Here is a 20069-nt window from a genome sequence, read left to right as displayed (position 1 = left end):
TCTTCCTGGCTGTCATATTTTTGCCTGTGGGACTTTGTATAATATTTAAATCCATTGGGCATCAGTTTATCTTCATCTATAGAATTTAGATTGAAATTAAGCCCACTCCATAGAGGCTTATGAAGACAGAAAATGATATTGTAAGAGACTTAGCCCAATACACAACATGTAGTTACATATCAGCTAATATACATGAAATTTATGAAAGTATACTAATTACTCAGCTGCAATTAATTTGCTTGCTGAATTACCATTTTGGATAGGAAATACCAAAAGATATGGAAGACATTTCCATTTCTCCTGATGTCAGGATATAAGGATACAGTAGAAGAAAAAGTTAGAGATAAAGAGCCAAGGTAGAGACCAAGACAGAAAATGACAGACTGAGAATGAAGATAGGAGCATTTCAATGGTGCTGGATCATTGGGAGGAGGTATATGAACATGTCAGGTTGATTAAAAAGATCACAGTCTTAGGGAGAACAAAAAGTGACTACATAAAAGAATAAATTTCTGAACATTCCAGTTGAACTTTCATTCTACCAATGGACATTCTTCCTTTCTTCAACAATAATCCTCCAAATGTCCTGCAACTACAGTGGCATAAGAAAAAGAGAAATATATTTATGTAGCCATGGATGGCCACACAAATGGAAGGGAATACGCTCTGGATAGATGTGGGCTATGTGTTGTTCTGAATAGCATCAGATAAAAGTAGTATAGGCAATCACCTTGTGGACCCAAGTGGAAGAGTAGTCCAGGATTTCCACATGGTGACACATGTTTCTGCAGTAAGGCCCTGGGCAGGTGAGAAACAGCAGCTTCATGAAGATAGCACATTGTGCCATGAACTCTCCTATAATTTTGACTTGAAAGAGGTGCATTATTATCTCTCAGAGCAGTGGTGTTAAGATCTCCAGGCTTTGGAGGAAGAGAAGACTAGGTTCAAATCTTTCCTAAGCTACTTTGGAGCTATAAAATATTGGGCAAGTTTTATGGATATCTAAGTCCCAGTTATCACAGAGTCATGACAGAGGTTAATAACATAATTATATAAATTATATATCACAACCCCCTAGTATTTAGAAAATAACAAATGGTAGCTGTGATTTTATGTGGAAGAAAAAAGAATAGATAAACAAGGCCATTTGTCCATTTCTGCAATCTGTACTAAATCCTACAGAATACTACAGAAAACTGAAGATTAGGCTCCATAAAAATGTACCAGTTACAGTATATACCAACAAAGCCAAAAGATGTATTTTCTGCAAAGGCTACCAGAGAATATCAGACTGGAGAGGTTTTTCTGGGCACATCCTCGAAAGTCACCCCATCTCCTCATGAAAGATAAGATACACTCAGGGGTGGTGATATCCTTCTGCCCCTACAGGGTGAGGTCTTGCCAGCTGTGGGATGCCCTGAGGAGGAGCTTTACAACATTCCTATATTCCCAACTACAACACTCTAGAACTCTAGCATAATTGACATACTTAGTCACAAAAACTGTGAGCTAAAAATGATATTAGGTCTAAGTACAAATCCTTATCCTGCCACCAGCTCACCTCACTTCGTTGTCATCAGATTATGTTATGATTATTCAGCACAACTCTTGCCTATCTCTTGGCAATTATGAAACAACGTCCAGTCTTTAGGCGTGTGTAATAAGTGATCTCCTCCTTACAGCACCTAAGAAGGGCAGAGTACCCTGATGACGGCCTGATGACCTCAGCTCTGCAGGTGGCTGTGGCAGTTGATTCCTATAGGACATCCAGAAGATAAGAATGCTAGACGTAGGGGAATCAGAGCCCTTATGTGCCATGTGAGTTTTCGATGAAGTCACGTAGCATCTAAAAGCTTCAGTTTCCTCACTTAAAAGGGGGTAGAAATTTTTGCCCTATCAACCTTTCAGACTGCTTGAGTGGATCAAAATATAAATAGCTAAAATTTGTGCTAGTTCTGCATAAATTATAGAGTGCTTAAGGATTATGATAATATAAACAGTATTGTCATGATCTTCTCATAGGTGCTTAAAGATGACTTAGAGGATTTTTTTAAAACAACAACAACAACAAAAACAACATATAATGCTGCATTCATGTAGGAGGATTAGACAAACGTAAGGATGAAATCTATTTATATAAGTCTTTTCTAAACACTCTATCAAGCCCATTTGCATGTTGGGCTTACATTGCACATATGTGCAATACCCTTTCCATGAATCCCTTCTATGCTTAAAACATCCAGAGGCAGTCTTCTTACAACTTAGAACCCAAGAACTTTGATACAAAAAATGAGTACCAAGAATAGTTGCAGTAACATTATCTAGTGTTCCAGGTATTTATTGCTGTATAATAAATCAACCCAAATTCAATGGCATAAAACAACCATCATTTCATTATGCTCACAGATTCTGTGGGCCAAGAATTCAGACAGGGTACAGCAACGATGGTTTGTCTCTGTTCCAGAGTGTCTGAGGCTTCACATGGGAAGAATCACATGGCTTAGACTTAATCAGGTCTTGCAGGTTAGAATCATCTGGAGGCTTCTTCATCCACATATCTGGTGCTTAGGTTAGGATAACTCAAAGGCTGGGATTAGTTGGGACTGCCTACCAGATTACACACATGTGGTCTTTGTATGTGGCTTGAGCTTCTTAAAACATGGGGGCTGTGGCCAGGTGCGGTGGCTCACAGCTGTAATCCCAGCACTTTGGGAGGCCAAGGCAGGCGGATCATGAGGTCAGGAGTTCGGGACCAGCCTGGCCAACATGGTGAAGCCCCGTCTCTATTAAAAATTACAAAAATTAACAGGGCATGGTGGCGTGCGCCTGTAGTCCCAGCTACTCGGGGACTGAGGCAGGAAAAATGCTGGAAGCCAGGAGGAGGAGGTTACAGAGAGCTGAGATCGTGCCACTGCACTCCAGTCTAGGTGACAGAGATCTGCCTCAAAACAAAACAAAACAAAACAAACAAACAAACAAAAAAACAACCCTGGGGGCTATGATACAAGAAGTAGCATCCTGAGCAAAATATCGGTCAAGAGACCGAAAGAGAAGCTCAAGTGTTGCTTCTGACCAAGCAGGAGAAACCGTGCAGTAGCAGTGGGACATGGCAGTCAATGCCTGTAATCTCAATCCTTTGGGCCAGAGACAGAAGGATCACTTGAAACCATGAGTTTGAGACTAGCCTGGGCAGCATAGTGAGACCCCATCTCTACAAAAATTTTTTTTAAAAATTAGCCAGGCATGGTGGCATGCACCTGTAGTCCCAGCTCCTCATGAGGCTGAGGTTGAAGGAACACTTGAGCTCAGGAGTTTGAGGTTATAGTGAACTATGATCGTGCCACTGCATGCCAGCCGGCATGATGGAGTGAAAGCTTGTCTTTAAAAAAATAAATAAATAGGCCAGGCGCAGTGGCTCATGCCTGTAATCCCAGCACTTTGGGAGGCCAAAGCGGGCAGATCACGAGGTCAGGAGATTGAGACCATCCTGGCTAACACAGTGAAACCCCATCTCTACTAAAAATACAAAAAATTAGCTGGGTGTGGTGGCGGGCACCTGTAGTCCCAGCTACTCGGGAGGCTGAGGCAGGAGAATGACATGAACCCAGGAGGTGGAGCTTGCAGTGAGCCGAGATAGCACCAGTGAACTCCAGCCTGGGTGACAGAGCGAGACTCCGTCTCAGAAAAATAAAATAAAATAAAATAAATAAGAAACCATGCAGTATCGCCATGGCTAGTCCAGTTTCACAGGGAGAGGGGCAGACTGTAATAGCAGGTCACATTGCAAAAGGAATGTGTTAGAATATTAGATATTTTTACAACCATCTCTGGAAAATACAATGTGCCACGCTGGAAGTGGGTAAAATCTAGGATTGGTTCTCTGACCTCAATAGGGCTGAATGAAATTTTTAAAAATCAGCTAAAATTATAGGACAGGTTTTTACAGACGCAAGACACAGGGACAAAATGGCCTTAATGCATTGTCTATGGTAACGTGGAATAAATTTTCCACTGAAAGGAAGATTTTGGGGAACCAATTGCTATCTCATGGAACAACATGAAGAGCATAAAACATTTAATATTGTTGGGATGAAGTGGCTACTTTCCAAAGACTGATAAATTGATACCATGGGCTAAAATAATCTCTGTCTTGCTGCTTCACTGAAAAAAAAAAAAAAAAAAAGCTGATCCCATGTGTTATTGAGTTATATATACAGTCGGTTGAGTCCATTACCTTGCCAGTACTCTTGTATGAATTAGAACACTGACCAGGAAGTGATGCATGATGAAAATCCAAATGGATACATATGGGAGGATTCAGGGGACCTGAGTATCTTGGAACTCCAATTCCCACTGAACCACTATTTCCTGAACAAATACCACCGCTTCTGTCTCTTAAGCCAGTCTCTGCCTCGTTTTAAGGCACTCTAATGACACCACCTGAGAGTTACCTTGCAAGGGACAGGCAATCTTCCTCATCCTCCACTCCAAGCCCCTCCCCATCCCTTGTGCTTTCCAAACCTTTAGAGTCATATTCCAATGTGCTCCAGTGAAGGAAATTACAAAATCAAATTCCAGAGAATAAAGCTTATTCAACAAGATAATTTCCATATATGGCTAATTTATGTTGGTGAAAATATGAGATACATTTAAGAAGAAGGAAAGAATATAATTGAATTGTTGTTCAGTCTGAATATGTTGATATAAGCGCATTTACCAAAGACTATAAGTTAAGTATGTTAACTCCAACAACCAAGAGAGGTTCTAAGTATTGGTTTGATGAGTAGATGGAAACCTGGACTCTCATTAATGGCCCATGATAAATGACTTAGGATGGCTTAGATTTCTGGTATAATGTAGAGAAAGTAATCCTAAGACATGGGGCCTGAAACATTGAAAAGGGTGTTTTCTATGTGACTCATACACAAAACCCTAAATATGTCTCCCAAGAGGCCTCAGAAGAACTTCTATTAAGAAGACTATTAAGAAATACACTGATTAGAGGCATAGCAGTACAGCTGAAAATTACTTTTGCAGTTGTTTTCTATAAGTCAGAGATGTTGTTGGGAGATACTTCAGTGGAAATGGACTCCTTAATTCCAAGATCCCGAGGGTGGCAGATGTCAAGTGGCCATTAAAAGTTAGTCAGTTTGTATGTGGTCACCATAATACCAGTAAAGCTGGAACATTAATTGGAATGACTTACACTTAGATAAATCTTTGGTATTGGCTAACTGATCAGGGGTCCCTGGCTCTGAAATAGAACTAAACAAATTCTACTTGAGTGATATAACGAAACAATTCCAAGTCCATCAATCAGAGGATTTACTTGGGACATCACAATAGAGTAAGATCCCCTCATCAAATTCTCAGTTTACTCCTCCAGAATCACTGAACGAAGAAAAGTCTAGGTATTCTCAATAAAAGACCCTACAGTATGATTAAAATTATGTACTGAAGTGTGACTCTTTTTCCTGTATCTTCCCATGGGATCTGTGCCAATTAAAGTTGCAATGGGGAAAGGAAAACAACCAACCAACCAAACAAACAGATTTTTCAGGAGTGGTCTAACATTGGATCTGTGTTAACACTAATCCTTGAATCCCAGAGTCAACTGTAGTATTCGCACATAGTGAAAGCTAATGATGGTGAGGATATTAATGGAATTTTGACCAAAAACCATTCCCATGAATAAGCATAGAGAGAGATCCAAAAGCCATCTTGTGGTTATTTTCCTAGTTCTTGATTACGTAGTTAGAAGTGATGTCAACTATCAGAATCCTCACAGAAATACATGGTAGAAAGGCCCAGTAGAAACACATGCTCTACTGAAAATAAGTAAATCTAAAGTAATACCACATCCTTGGAGGAAAGTTACAGATTAGTGCTATCATCAAATATGCAGGAATAAAGATTTTTTTAACACATTATCATCTAACTCAAGTGTCTGGCAGAGCAGAAGAGAAGTGATACTTAAAGACTGATAGAAGGTTAAGAAAATGTATCAGCTATTGTTTCCATTTGCTGTTGCTCTCTGAAGTGTGGTCTCTTTATTGGAGCAAATGTATTTGGCTCTTAGAACCTGGTAACTATAATCCAGCTGGATTTCTTTTATGGAAGGTGGCAGGTAGAGCCGGAGGATGCTGTTCTCTATAATGAGTTTACTGACTGAGTAGGAAAAAACTTAGGCCTTCTTTACAGAAGTTGCTACATACACAATATTCTGGCAGCAGCCATAAGTGCTTTGCCTTGGCTCTGTAAAAGAGTAGAATAGGGAAATTCTGGTATTAAAAAGAAAAAGCATCTCATTGTTTACTCTGAGGAGGTGTGGCATGATGTAGGGATCCATACTGTATCATGGGCAGGGATCAGTAGGTTGGCCAGGTGGAAAATGGCTTCTAAGGAGCAAGATTAGAGAATCTATGACAATGTGATTTCGTAAAGAGGTTAATGAATGGGCTTTTCAGAATCGGCCACAAGTAGAACATTTGTGTTTCACATCAACATTCACCAAAAAGCTCCACTACAGAATCAGCTCTTGATAAGCAAAAGGATAAGACAAACAACTTTGTGGATATCAATTGTTCTGCTTTCCCAAACACTCCAGTGGCTACTCAAAGTGCTCAACAATAAAGCACTCAACGGGGGCAGTGATGGAGGCTATGCATAGGCTCAACAATATGAACTATCCCTCACTGTCTGGCCTGGATCCTGTAGCAGGGACAAAATTGAATCTCTGACGTGGCATCATAACCCTAGATCCCAGTGAGTGCCTGGGTTACATAAAGATGATGTGATTTTTTTTTCTTTCTAAAGTAGACATGTCTTCTAGATTTGCTTTTCCTGTCTACCTTATGTCTGCAAACATCACCACCATGTGATCTTACTTAATGTTTATACCCTGTTATGTATCACATACAGCATTGTTTCTCACCAAGTAAACCACTTTAGGTATATAAATTAAGATACAGTTGCCCTTGAATTTTATTGCTGTCATTAAATATCACCGAAAAGCAATTGATTTTACAGAATGAAGGAATGGGAAACTGCAGACCATTTATAACATCAGCTGGAAGAAAAACACATTGTGAGGTTGGGGTGCTATCCTGAAGAATGCAGTAAATGATATTGGACAAGTAACCAGAATACAATGTTTCTTTCAGGCTGAAGACAGGTGCTGAAACCAAGGTGTGAAAGTAGAAAGGCACCCCTCCCTATTATTCCAAACGGCTCTCTCCACAAAATGTTTGCTTTCTCTCCCCTTGACTTTGGACACTACTTGCTTAAAGTTTTCTATATTCAAAGGTGGAATATGTCTACCAGGGTCCCCCAAAACACTTCCACTCAGCCAGAAGCTAAGACAGCTAAGTGGTTATTCCAGGCTCTTCATTATACCAACTAACCACTAACAGGCTCATAGGCTTAGAGGGCTGGCTGAAGCCACTGATCTGACTATTCAGTCTACATTATGGGGGCAGATGGGAGTTTGGAAGAACAAACAAATAAACCAAAACCAAGAGCTCTCCTGGGCTACCTTCTATCACTGCAATGTAAGGCAATAACTTTTCTGGAAGGCTGACATAACCCATAACCATCAGGGGGTTCAGTCTTTCCAGAATGAAGGGATCTTGGCTAACCTCACCAGAGAAGCTGCATAATAGGGTGAGCAGTGAAGGGAAGCCATCAGAAACACCAACGAAGGTGCATGGCCTAAAGCAGAAATAAGAACTATAAGCTAGCTGTATTTCCTTATTTACCATGCCAAATCCATTCACTAATATACACACTGCATTTTCTTTTTCTTTTTCTTTTTTTTTTTTGAGACGGAGTCTCACTCTGTTGCCCAGGGTGGAGTGCAGTGGCGTGATCTTGGCTCACTGCAAGCTCCGCCTCCCGGGTTCACGCCATTCTCCTGCCTCAGCCTCCTGAGTAGCTGATACTACAGGTGCCCGCCACCACGCCTGGCTAATTTTTTGTATTTTTAGTAGAGACGGGGTTTCACCGTGTTAGCCAGGATGGTCTCCATCTCCTGACCTCGTGATCTGCCTGCCTCAGCCTCCCAAAGTGCTAGGATTATAGGCATGAACCACCGAGCCCTGCCTGTATTTTCTTTTTCAAATTAATTTTCCTTTCCTTTTCTCTCCTGTTAATCTCCAATTGATGTTGGCAGTGTAAGCTAAAGTACCCATTCCTCAGACACTGTAGTAGTCTGGGACGTGATTTTGGTTCTCCGCTCTTCCCATAAGTTTTTTGAGCTGTGGTATCATCCCAGTGCAGTTTCCTTTTTGCTTAAATGAGCATAATTGAGTATTGTAGCTTTCAACTAAGAATCCTGACTGATACATATGGTGCAGCAGAAAGACCTTTGGAGTCAAACATAGCTGACCTGGAATCCCAAGCCCATCATTTACTAAGCTTGGATAAGTCGCTTAACCTGTTTGAGCCATGGTTTTTAATCTGTACAATGGTGATGAGAGTCCTCCCCTCACAAGGATTATATAGATTAAATTAGTATAATGAAAATACTGAATAGGTAGTTGGCTCCTAGAACATGTTTAATACATTACAGTTGCCTTTATTCTATAGAGCAATGGTTCTTTACCTTTCAGGATTACGATTGCCTTTGAAAATCTAATGAAAACATTGAGTTTCTAATAAAAAAATATTGTGCATATACATATCCACACAACTTCTGGCTTATCATTTCAAAAGTTTACTGAATCCACTAAAGTCCAATAAGGAGCCCAAAACTAAATCCAGATTAATAACTCTTGCTATACGTGGTTACTTTTGACTTACACATACTGTATTTTCACTTTGAGTGTTAAATACGTGCTTTAACTCAGCTCTTCTGCTACTGCTACTACCATCAACATTCAATAAGCTTTTACCTTTATAAAGGATACATACAAAAGGCTTTTACATTCATCATATCATTTAGTCTTCACAAAAGTCCTGTGAGATTAGTATTATCATATTTTACAGATTAGAAGAAGAAAATTTATTTTGTATTTCCCCATTGTAAATAAGCCTCATGAGGACGTTGTTTTAGTCACCATTGTTTCTTCAACACTTTATACATTGCCTGAAACATGGTAGGTCCTCAATGTGTTTGAAATAAATGGAAACAAAAATGTTAAAAGGGAGTTTCATTTCTTGAATAAGACTTCATAATTTGATGCTAAATCAGGGTAAAGCTAAGACCTCCGTCGGCTTAGTCCAGTGTCATTGGAAATATAATGAACTCTTGGTAAGTTGTTTGGTGGATGAGTAGGTTGACAGATGAATAAATAAATAAAATGTTATTTCTAAAATATTGAACCTTGAATTCAAACAAAAATTTCCATTTCTTTTATTGATTACTGCCTAAAATACAGCAATTTAAAACAACCATTTTATTTTGCTCTCAATTTTATGGGTCAAGAATTTCGGAAAGTCTTAACTGGGTGGTATATCACTAGACCATGTGACATCAGCTGGGGTAAATGGGACTGGAAGATCATTTTCAAACTGACTTTTTCATTCATTCCCTGTGCCTTGGCAGGAATAGCTGGAAGGCGGATCTCGGCTGGGCTCTTCTCCCTTTTCATCCTGTGTTAGTGTCTTTCCGCATTGCCCCTCTAGAAAGGTAGTCAGACTTCTTACACAGCAGCTCATGGCTCCCAGATGAAGAAGCAAAACCTTCAGGTCACTTAAGAGCTATGTCTAGAACTGAAGCGTCATTTCCACTGTATTCTATAGGTCAAAGTAGTCACAGGCTAGCTAGCCTGTGACTTGAAAGTGGAGAAATAGATACCATTTCTATATGAGAAGATGATCAAAGAATATGCAGCCATCGTTAATTGCTATGGTTTCCTTAACCAAGGCAGAAGGTTCATAAACATTAACCTATGGATTTGCTCTTGTTGCCACTCTCAATCAGACTTTCCTCATGGAATACCTTTCATTTCCCAAATATCAGTAAATAATTCTGTAAACCCTTAGATTAAAATTAAATGAAGCTTGAATGCATATCTGAATTAATTTCCATGCTTCAGTGAGCATGTCTCAGGAGTAACATTGGAGTGTCTGTGTTCTAGTTATTTAAGGTAATTCAAACTTCTCCAAATCTGGTGGGATCAAACAGCCCAAAATATCATTATAGCTAAAAATTTACTGTACAGTAAAGTGTCATTACAAATCAACCCTGCACTATCCACCTCCTGGGCATGCAAAACTTTAGCACTGCCACTTTCAGGATATTTTAGCATCTCAACAGGGAGTATGGCTAAGTAAGAGCTAAAATAGCGCAATGATCCCAGAAACCACATAGAAGAAAGAAAATACAAATAGCACAAACAAGCACAGGGCATCTCAGACAACCCCCAAAGAGAACTGAAGTTTATTCTCAACACTAGTTTCTGGAGGCTCCATATTTTAAGGCATTTTACTTCAGAAGGTTTTGGCCACCCCAACCCTCCCAAATGCAAATTATTTCCACAGGCACAAAAACTATTTTCTCACTGTGTCATGATCTTAACCTCTTCCTGTAACAAGCATAATAAATATTATACATTTATTTTCAATGACCTGGAGCTTTTGCCATCTATTAACTGATCCAAAAAATGGTGGTGGTGGGGTGGGGGAACTGGCTGGTTTTGTCAAATGCAAATATGCACTTGGATCATTTTGGCCCACAGGAACTTTCAGAAGAAGGGATGAGCATACTGAGGAAGAAAATATTCTATAAATGCAAGATCTGCCATAACTTAGGTAGATTTAGAGAGAAAGCATGTGAAAAAATGTAGAAAACAAAATCAGAGAAAAATAAAAGCAAGATGAGATTGGTGGAAACTACCAATGTTAACCCCAGAGCAAGCAGCTGGGAGAACTGCTTGGTGTCTGATGGGGCATGATGGTCCCAGCCCAAACATAGCAATCTCTCATTCCTGAAGCATCCACTAGAATGCAAGACCCATGAGAAGCAAGATCTTGATCCTTTTGTCCACTCGCATATCCTAGAAACCAAGAATAACACCTGGCACATAATGAGAACTCAATAAATATTTGTTGGCTGAAAAGAATTCAGGAAGCTAACTGAAGGTGGATGTAGTCACCAGAGATCTATTCATGCAGCAGGAACCCTGCCCAAGGCATAAGAGAACAGAACAAAGATACCAACAAATACTGGGAAAATCTCAGGGTCTATGCCCAACAGGTAGAGTATAAGAGGGGTTCTACCATGTTAAATGGAGTGACCAGCCAGAGATAAGAAGAGAGGACCCATGCAGAAACCCTACTCTGTGATGAAAGTGAGAAGGATGAGAAAAGAGAGTAGTTATGAGGCTGCTGCAATCCTGTTATCATTTGGGCACTCAGATCCCAAGCCTGATGAGCAGAAAGGGGCATGGGGACAGAGTGGAGGGGGGACTATGATCCAAGTTGTGATCTGTGACACAAATTCCAAGATTCACTATACTTAAAGGATATGAGTTATGTGAGGAACATTACTATTTGCCCTCTTTTTCTCTGAATCGTCTCAGAATACTGGGCACTGTGCCTCAGTCCACATGAAAGGGTGGGCATGCATAAATAAGAGAAACTGATATGGCCATCCTAACCCCTAAAGCAAGGCATTTATAGTCTCCCTCCCCCTGAGATATTCTGAATCTGAACAATTTTTCAGCAAGACAGTACATAACTGCCATTCTCTAAAGTTTTGAATGCATCAAGAAGAACTGATTTGAAAAATTATTCATGGTAAGTTTTGCATCTGAAGACTCACAATGTAAAACAAGAGAAGAACTAAAATCTCAAAATCAGGGTAGATCACAAAATAATGAGATTCAGCCATTGGTTTCTGTGGCACAAAAAAAAGAAAAACCCACTAAACTGTGGGAAAAAAAAAGGAGATCAAGGTTCATGTTTTCGTTATTCAACACTTTATCACCAGGACTCCCCACAGTGATGAATTAGTAACAAATGAGGAATCTGGCCTCAGACATAGAAGACACTGTCTTAATGCTATCAGAAGCCCTGTTCATTGAGTGGTTTATGGGTAATAGATGCTGTGTTCCCTTTTAGGACATCTATTGCTTCCTGGAAATATTTCTGCATGCCTGGTCTCTTGACTCTGCCAGTCTGTTGTTTCTCTACTGCCTTTCATAACCTAATCTCATGAGAGAATTACATTCAGTTGGGCCCAAATTAAGAAGAAAAACATTAAACAGCCTAAGATGCCCAAAGTTAATCAAGGAAGAGAACAACATTAAAGAGACTATATAGTAATACACACATATTAAAAAGAAGTCTAAGAAAATATCCTAACATTAAAGAGGTGAGTGGTGGAATTATGGGTGTTTTTTAAATAATCTCTTTTGTGCTCTTTTTTTATTTTCCACAAAGAATATATATTATTTTTAAACTCAGAAAACAACATCAAATTTAAATACATATATTTGATCCCATTTTAATTTTTATAGTGTGTGTGTGTGTTTGTGTGTGTATATATATGTGTGTATGTATTCTTGTATTTCTATAGAAAAATATCTGGAATTGCAGACGTAAAAACTATAAATAGCGGTTCAGTTTGGGGAATGTGATTAGGGGTATGGAAAGAGAAAGGAGAAGAAATTTTCTTCTTTTCTTTAACTCATCTATAATTTTTGAATTTGTACTTTACAATAAACATTCATTATTTTATAATAAAAAAGAAAAAAGATGACTAGAAAAATGTTATAACATGTCCCCTTGATAGTCAGGTCTATGGAACATAAATCCAATGCTAAAATGAAATGAGTTATTGCTATGATGATGTGTAGTTATTGATATGATAATATATTGTTGTTAGCAAACAGGTAACAATACTTTACCCTGTATGTGTAAGGTTTTTTTTCTTTAGCCTAACCTAAAGAAAAGAAACCTGAGGGCAAGTGATAAAATATAACTCTCTGTACAGAATGAAGGGCTCATGCCTCACAGACAGCCCTTCCGGAAAACAGGATGAGAAAAACTTGTAAGATCTGCTCCTTGAGGAAGTTAGTGATCAACAGAGAAAACTTCACACAGCAAAGGCGAGAGCACCAGTGTGGAAGCTACACACAGAATTACTTTCCCTGGAGGGCTTTAAAAATAGACTGGCACATCTAGAAGAGTAGAAAGGTGCATTTCTGCTGAAGTCCAAGCAGATGGCCTTGGTGACCCTTCAAGGTCCCTGTCAGTCCATTGATGGGAGCTTACACCCCGGCTCAGGTACAAGGGTCTCCACCCCACCCTACGGCCTTCACCCCCTGCATTCACTAGCTGCTTTATGTCCAGTGGTTACAGATGCTCCACACATCCTGCTATATCGAGAATTCTTGAGCCCAGCTCAATCTGGACAGAGAGTCTAATTGCAATCTCTTGCAAGAGACTGTTATTCAAAAGCAGATTTAAAACATGAGCTCTACAAAATCCAAATTCAGGGACATAATATAAAATAACAGGCCAGGCCAGGCACGGGGGTTCAAGCCTATAATCCCAGGACTTTGGGAGCCTAGGCAGGAAGATTGCTTGAGCCCAGGAGTTTGAGACCAGCCTGGGCAACATGGCAAAACCTCATCTCTACAAAAAATATAAAAAATTAGCCAGGTATGGTGGCACATGCCAGTAGTTCCAGCTACTTGAGAGGCTTAAGTGGGAGGACTGCTTGAGCCCAGGAGGTTGAGGCTGCAGTGAGTCGCGATCATGCCACTGCACTCCAGCCTGGGTGACAGAGCGAGACCCTGTCTCAAAAAAATAACGAAATATAATAACTGGTTTATAATCTTCAAAAATGTCAATATCATGTAAAACCAAGTAAGGACAAGACATATTCCTGTTTAAAGGAGACTAAAGGGACATGAACACTAAATACCCTGCACAATCCAAGACTGGATTACAAAATGGTATAGAAGGCATTATTGAAACAATTAATAAAATTAAAATGTGGACTATAGATTAAAGTGTTGTATCAATGTCCAGTTTCCTGAATTTCATAACTATACCATGTTTATATAGGAGAAAATCTTTCTTCTTAAAAAAGAAACTAAGGCATTAAGTAGTAAACACACACACACACACACACACACAGAGATGAGACAAATATGACAAAATGTTTAAAACTGGTTAATCTGAAAAAGAGTCTAAGGAAGTTCTTTGCACTATTCTTACAAGTTTTCTATACATTAGAAATGATTTCAAAGTAAAGAGTTTTTAAAAGTGGGCGTTAATGTTGAAACACTGACTTAGGTGTGTTGCTCCAGGATTCCTGCCTTCTCATCTGTTCCTCACCACTAGGAAAAGTGTTCATCTTAGCCAGCCTCGGACTCCTGCTTTCCACTTCACCCTCATCTCTGGAGCTGTCACAGTTCTGCCCCTCAGCTTGTCTCTCATGTTTGCCCCTTCCCCTCTCTAACCCCATCCTCTCAGCACCAGGACTCTAGCCAGCTCCTCGGTCCCAGTCCTCATACAGCAAGCCCCACCTGATGCTGTTCACATCCTGAAATGACACTGTCTATCTTACACTGAACAAAGCAAAATAAGAAACTCTTATATTCATTCACAGGAGTTCAGAAAGCCACAGGAGAAATGGCTTGCTTACAGTTTATTTCCGTGTAGGCTAGGGTGAGAATGTAAACCTAGGACAGGAGATGACTTTGGAAGGGAGGATAGAAACTATTATTTATGAGAGCCATCCTCATGCTAAGTGATTTAAGAACATTATCTCACTTAATCTTTGCAACATTTCTGCAAGGCAGCTTTTATTATCCCTATTTCATAGATGAAAACATGGAGGCTCAAAAATGGTAAGTGATTTGCTCAAATTCATGGCTACTAAGTGATTAGGCCATTAATCAAACTTTATGTTTCCAAACCTCAGCAAATTTACTACATGGCATCCCAATTCTGTGGGCTTACAGTTGAGTAGTACTGTCTGCACTAACTTATAATTAATAATAGCAAATGGACTCTAAACTAATTTATGTAATATAGTTTGTTAAATTCCAATAAATATAAGCCATGTTGGATTAATCTTTTATTTATACTTTCTTAAAGTTGTAAATAAAATTCAATCTATTTAGAAAAAATATAAATGATTTTGTTGTTAGTACTACTAGTGGGAGTATACACTGTTGCTTTGAAAAGCAACTTGACAGTATGTAGCTATACAGCCTCCAAATGTCTATACCCTTTAACCAAGCAATTCCTGGCTATGGATCCAATATTATAACTATAAGGGTTGAGCAACTTTGTGAACCAAGATATTCTTTACAGTGTTATTAACAATAGTTAAAATTATAGTCAAAATGTCCAATGATAATGAGTTGCATAAACAAATCATGGTGTATCTCCCCATGTAATGATAATTCAGCCATTGAAAATTATGTTTATAGTTTGTAATGACATGAAAAATTGAAATCACATGGAATTGAGTGAAAAAAGCAAAATGTAAAATTAAATATAAAGAATGATTGCAGCTTTGGAGAAAACTTTAATATTTTAAAAGATTGTGTCTACCTGCTGCATGGAGAATAAATTACAGGGTGGCAGATCAACCACTTATAAAACTACTACATTAGTATTAGTCCAGGGGAACAATGATGAAGGTGGATTGGATTCAAATGTTAGCATGGGCGTCACTAAGAATCTGTCAGATTCTCTACATACTCTGAAGTGGAGCGGACAGGATTCCCTAATGGGTTTGTCACATGTTATGAAAGAAAGAGTGGAGTCAAAGATGCCATCATATCTTTTGGCCTAAGCAACTGGAGATGTCATTTTCTGAGATGAGGACCCTAAGGAGGAGCAGGTTTCGGGTGTAAACATCACAACTTAGATTTGGAGGGTGTTGCCTTGGAGGTCTGGTTGGTTAGACATTCATGTGAGAATGTGAGGAAGCTATTGGATATAGTACTCAAGTTCAAGGGACAGATGATAGTTATGGGTATAAACTTGGGAACTGTCTACTTGGAGATGGCACTGAAAGCCATCTGACTTGATGATATCACTATGAAGAGCATACAGATAGGGAACAGAAGAGGGCCAACTGCTGACCCTGTTCAATTAGAGGTGGAAAGATAGGGAGAACTCAGCAAAGGACCCACAGAAGTAGCAGCCAGGAGGGTGAGCAGAATAACGAGAGAAGGCTATGCCTCAGAAGCCAAGCCAAGGTATGGAATCACAAAGGGAATGATCAGTGATGTCAAAAGATGCTGATATGTTAAGCAGTGGTTGATTGTTACATGGTGGGACTTCAGTACTTCTTTTAATTCCACTTTCCTAATAAAAATAAGAACAGAGGTTGCCTAGAGTGAGAAAGGCAGATGGAGACAGAAAAGTGGTGTCAGGGTGATGGCAATGTTCTATATCTTGACTAGTGTATGGGTAACACAGTTGTGAACACTTTTAGAAACTCATCAAACTTTACACTTAAGATCAGTGCATTTCACTGTATGCAAATTATAGTTCAGTAAAAATAAAAATAAATTCATTTTTCATATTTCTGCATTCTCCAATATTACTATAATGAACATTCATTACTTTTATAATAAAAAATAAACATTTAGAAATGGAGGTTGGATTACTGCATATGTCAAACTTCTTTGAATTGTAAAGGTAAGAATTAGCAGGATATTATTTTTTCCCTCAACCAAAAACCAACGTAAATAATATTTGAATAGTGTACATAATGAAAACTTTGCCATGGATTTCCCAGGGGAAACTCACCTCTGCAAGTGAAAAGCTAATTCTTAAAGATAAACCAGGAAACATCTACTTCACAGGTCAAGACTGAACAGTTCAGGCAAGGAGTGATTTTTGCATTTTGCAATGTAAAGCAATATAAATAACACTGAAATCAGCATTGGAAGGTAATATCAAAATGTAGCTTTGTGTTATTGAAAAAGTTGGCTAAATTCTGTGTACACATGTTCTCCAAAATGGCAATAATATTGTCTATCATATGCCACTCATGGTCTTGAGATAATGCCATGAGCTAATGATCAGGAAAAAAAAAACTGTTTCGAAACCATAAAGAGTTTCACAAGTGCAAGGCCTCAGAAATAATTCAATTTGAGGTCATAGGCAATTCCATTTATCTCCATCACCCTTCAGGAAATATGCCCTTTGAAGGTAGACATTAAAGCCTCCTTCCTTCCTGGGAAAATAGCCCAGAGCAAATTCCCAAATAACTATAAATCTGAAACATCATCTTTCTATAGTCAGTGCATTTTGGAATGCAATCAGAAGCTTGTAACTTGAGGAACTGTCCAGTGATTCTCCAGTCTTCTTTTTCTATACCTCTTCCCCTTTCTCAAACCCATTATAACAAGAGCCTCTTGTCTTCCTCAGGTAAGTTAGTTGAAAAGAAAATTTTAACTTATCTAAAAGGCATATCAACTTCCATATGTCCACAATTTAAATCTCTTCTTCCTACACTCAACCTGCAAAATCTACTTCTTTTCCAGTGTAAAAAGCATCTTGGAACATTTCTGTCAACTCCATAAGTTATGTTTGAAGGCTAGAGAGTAATTAGTATTTTCTAGAATGAAAACCTAGACCAAGAAATTAGAGAGAAGACCAGAATGATAATCTGGGTTGATTGGAAGGGCCCCAAGTACCAAGCTAAATGGCATGGGTTTTATCTTATGGAAAAATGAATGTCATTGAAGGTTTTCCACTTTTTTTTTAAATAAGTGATGTTTTAGCAAGATTAGTTTGGATTCGGTGGGCAAAATGAATGCAAATGGAATGAAGTGATGGGAGAGGCCCCAGATGAAAATCTATTGTTGTTCAGGAAATTGAAGTGAGGTCGTAAGGACATTGAGAATAGAACTGAAATAGGAAAATCAGAAATAGAATACAGTGGTGAAGAAAATAAAAATACATTTTAGGATATGATGAGTTTAAGGTGACAGTAGAATCCAAACAGAAACATCAGGAAGGTACAACTGAAAATTCAGGAGTAAGAAATAGAAGAGAAGTACCAGAGTGGCTTCAAACATAATTACTTTGGGAAGAATATTCCATTCAATGTTGTCATAGAGGGTCTGTGTCTTTGCCTTTCCCCACAAATTGTGATTAATTTATTATTTAATAACATATTTAACCTAATCTATCAGAATATCGAGACCAGCCTGGCCAACATGGTGAAACCCCGTCTCTACTAAAAAAATACAAAAATTAGCTGGACACGTGCTTGTAGCCCCAGCTACTCCGGAGGCTGACGCAGGAGGATTGCTTGAACCCAAGAGGCAAAGGTTGCAGAAAAAAAAAATGAGACATTTCCTATGTTTTTCAAAATGTTCAATAAAATTTTTGGTAATGTACCACCTTATTATATAAATCCTACAAAAACAAAAAAAAAAGTAGTTTCATAAGTAAAAGCCAACCAGAATGCCCCCTGCCCCGCCCCCACAAAAAAAATTGTTTCTACAGTCTTCAAAATCCAATGTGAATTTTATCCTTAACAGCACATCTCAGTTTGGGCTGGCCATATTTCAAGTGCCTGATGGCCACCTATGGGTAGTGGCTATGGGACTGAACAGTGCAATTCTTGATGGCAGCTTTCCTCCCCTCATTGCTTACTTAGTATTAATGGCAGAGGGCTGGAGGAGAAAGAAAAATTGATTGTCAAGACAGAAAACGTTTCAACAAGGCATATAAAAGTATGTTTGTGTGTGTACCTATGTGTGTGTTTGCATTTATGTGTGCATGTATAATGACATTTATCAACCTTTTGTTGTGTACCAGGCAATGAATTGAGCACTTTAGATAGATAAGCATCTTAAATAGTTGAAATAAGTCTATGGAGTAAGTGCTATGAACATTATTCCCATTTTATAAATTTAAAAATAGTCTTAATAAGGTTAATCAGCTTTTTCAAATCATGCAGCAATTAGGTGACTTTGAGAAAGTTACCCAGGCTTTTTCAACAAGGCCAGTCTGAATCCAGAATCTTTAAACTTAATTTATATAAAGACTTATGAGATTTATTTTACTTTTTTTCCTGACAAAAATGCCACTCAGGATTTTTTTCTTTTGTGGCAAAAAGTTAAATGCTATAGATATTACTACTTAATAATTCATAGTAAGCAATTTTTATATTATTAAGTAATATTCAAAGTCATGATTGTAATGATTATGCACTAGATATCACATAGATGTACAACTACTTAACCATTTCTCCTCTAGGTCTTAGTTCCCTCTATATCTAGTAACACGAATAACTTGTTCACTGGTTTAATTGGGCATGCAAGAAGATACAATAAAATATATGCTGAAAATGACATTGATCAGTTCCCCAGTCATGGCTTTCTATGGGGACCACCAATACAGCCGTACTCCCTCCTGCCTCATGCAAATTGCCACAGTCAGGGTCTTAGCCTGGGTAGCTAAGAGACTTGGTAAAAGCCTCCATGTCTACCCAACACAGGAACAGCTGACAAATAAAAAGCCCTAGGAGCAGCATTGAAGACAGTTAAGCCAACTAAATGCCAAAATTGATGCCAAGTCAGAACATTTTCTTGTATCTGGCAACTCCATAGGTGAGCAATGAACCTACATGCTCTGCTAACATGTGGCAAGTTTCCAGACCCAAGGCATCTCCTCCAATTGAGAACCAATTAGGCTGAAAGTACTTAACAATTAAATCCCTCCCCTCGGTATGTCCACAGTCCTATAAAATTCCAACAGATAATTGCAGTAGGAGTAAAAGAGATCAAACTTAACAGGGCTTATACAACACATCTCCAGTGACTCAAGGCTATGTGATGTTAGTAGGATTATTTAGTACTCACAGAGTACCTTTTCTCCTCCACCCCGCATTGGGCCCACCCACAGGGATAATGAGGGAAGACAAATATAGAGCTCTAAGTGAAACTGCACCATCAAGTCCAAGTTTAGGTACACAATGAGACAAGATACTCAACAGACAAAATTTGGTTATTCTAAATTGCATTGACTGCTTGACTTGGAAACAGAATTTTCTTGAGCTCTCATGAAGCACATTTGTCCTGCGTAACCCTTCCATTTCTGCTGTCTTCATCCTGGGTACATGCTCAGCATAGCGA

The sequence above is a fragment of the Pan troglodytes genome, chromosome 9 (assembly GCF_028858775.2).
Source record: "Pan troglodytes isolate AG18354 chromosome 9, NHGRI_mPanTro3-v2.0_pri, whole genome shotgun sequence".
NCBI classification, from domain to species: domain Eukaryota; kingdom Metazoa; phylum Chordata; class Mammalia; order Primates; family Hominidae; genus Pan; species Pan troglodytes.
Note: the sequence above shows the minus strand (reverse complement) of the source record.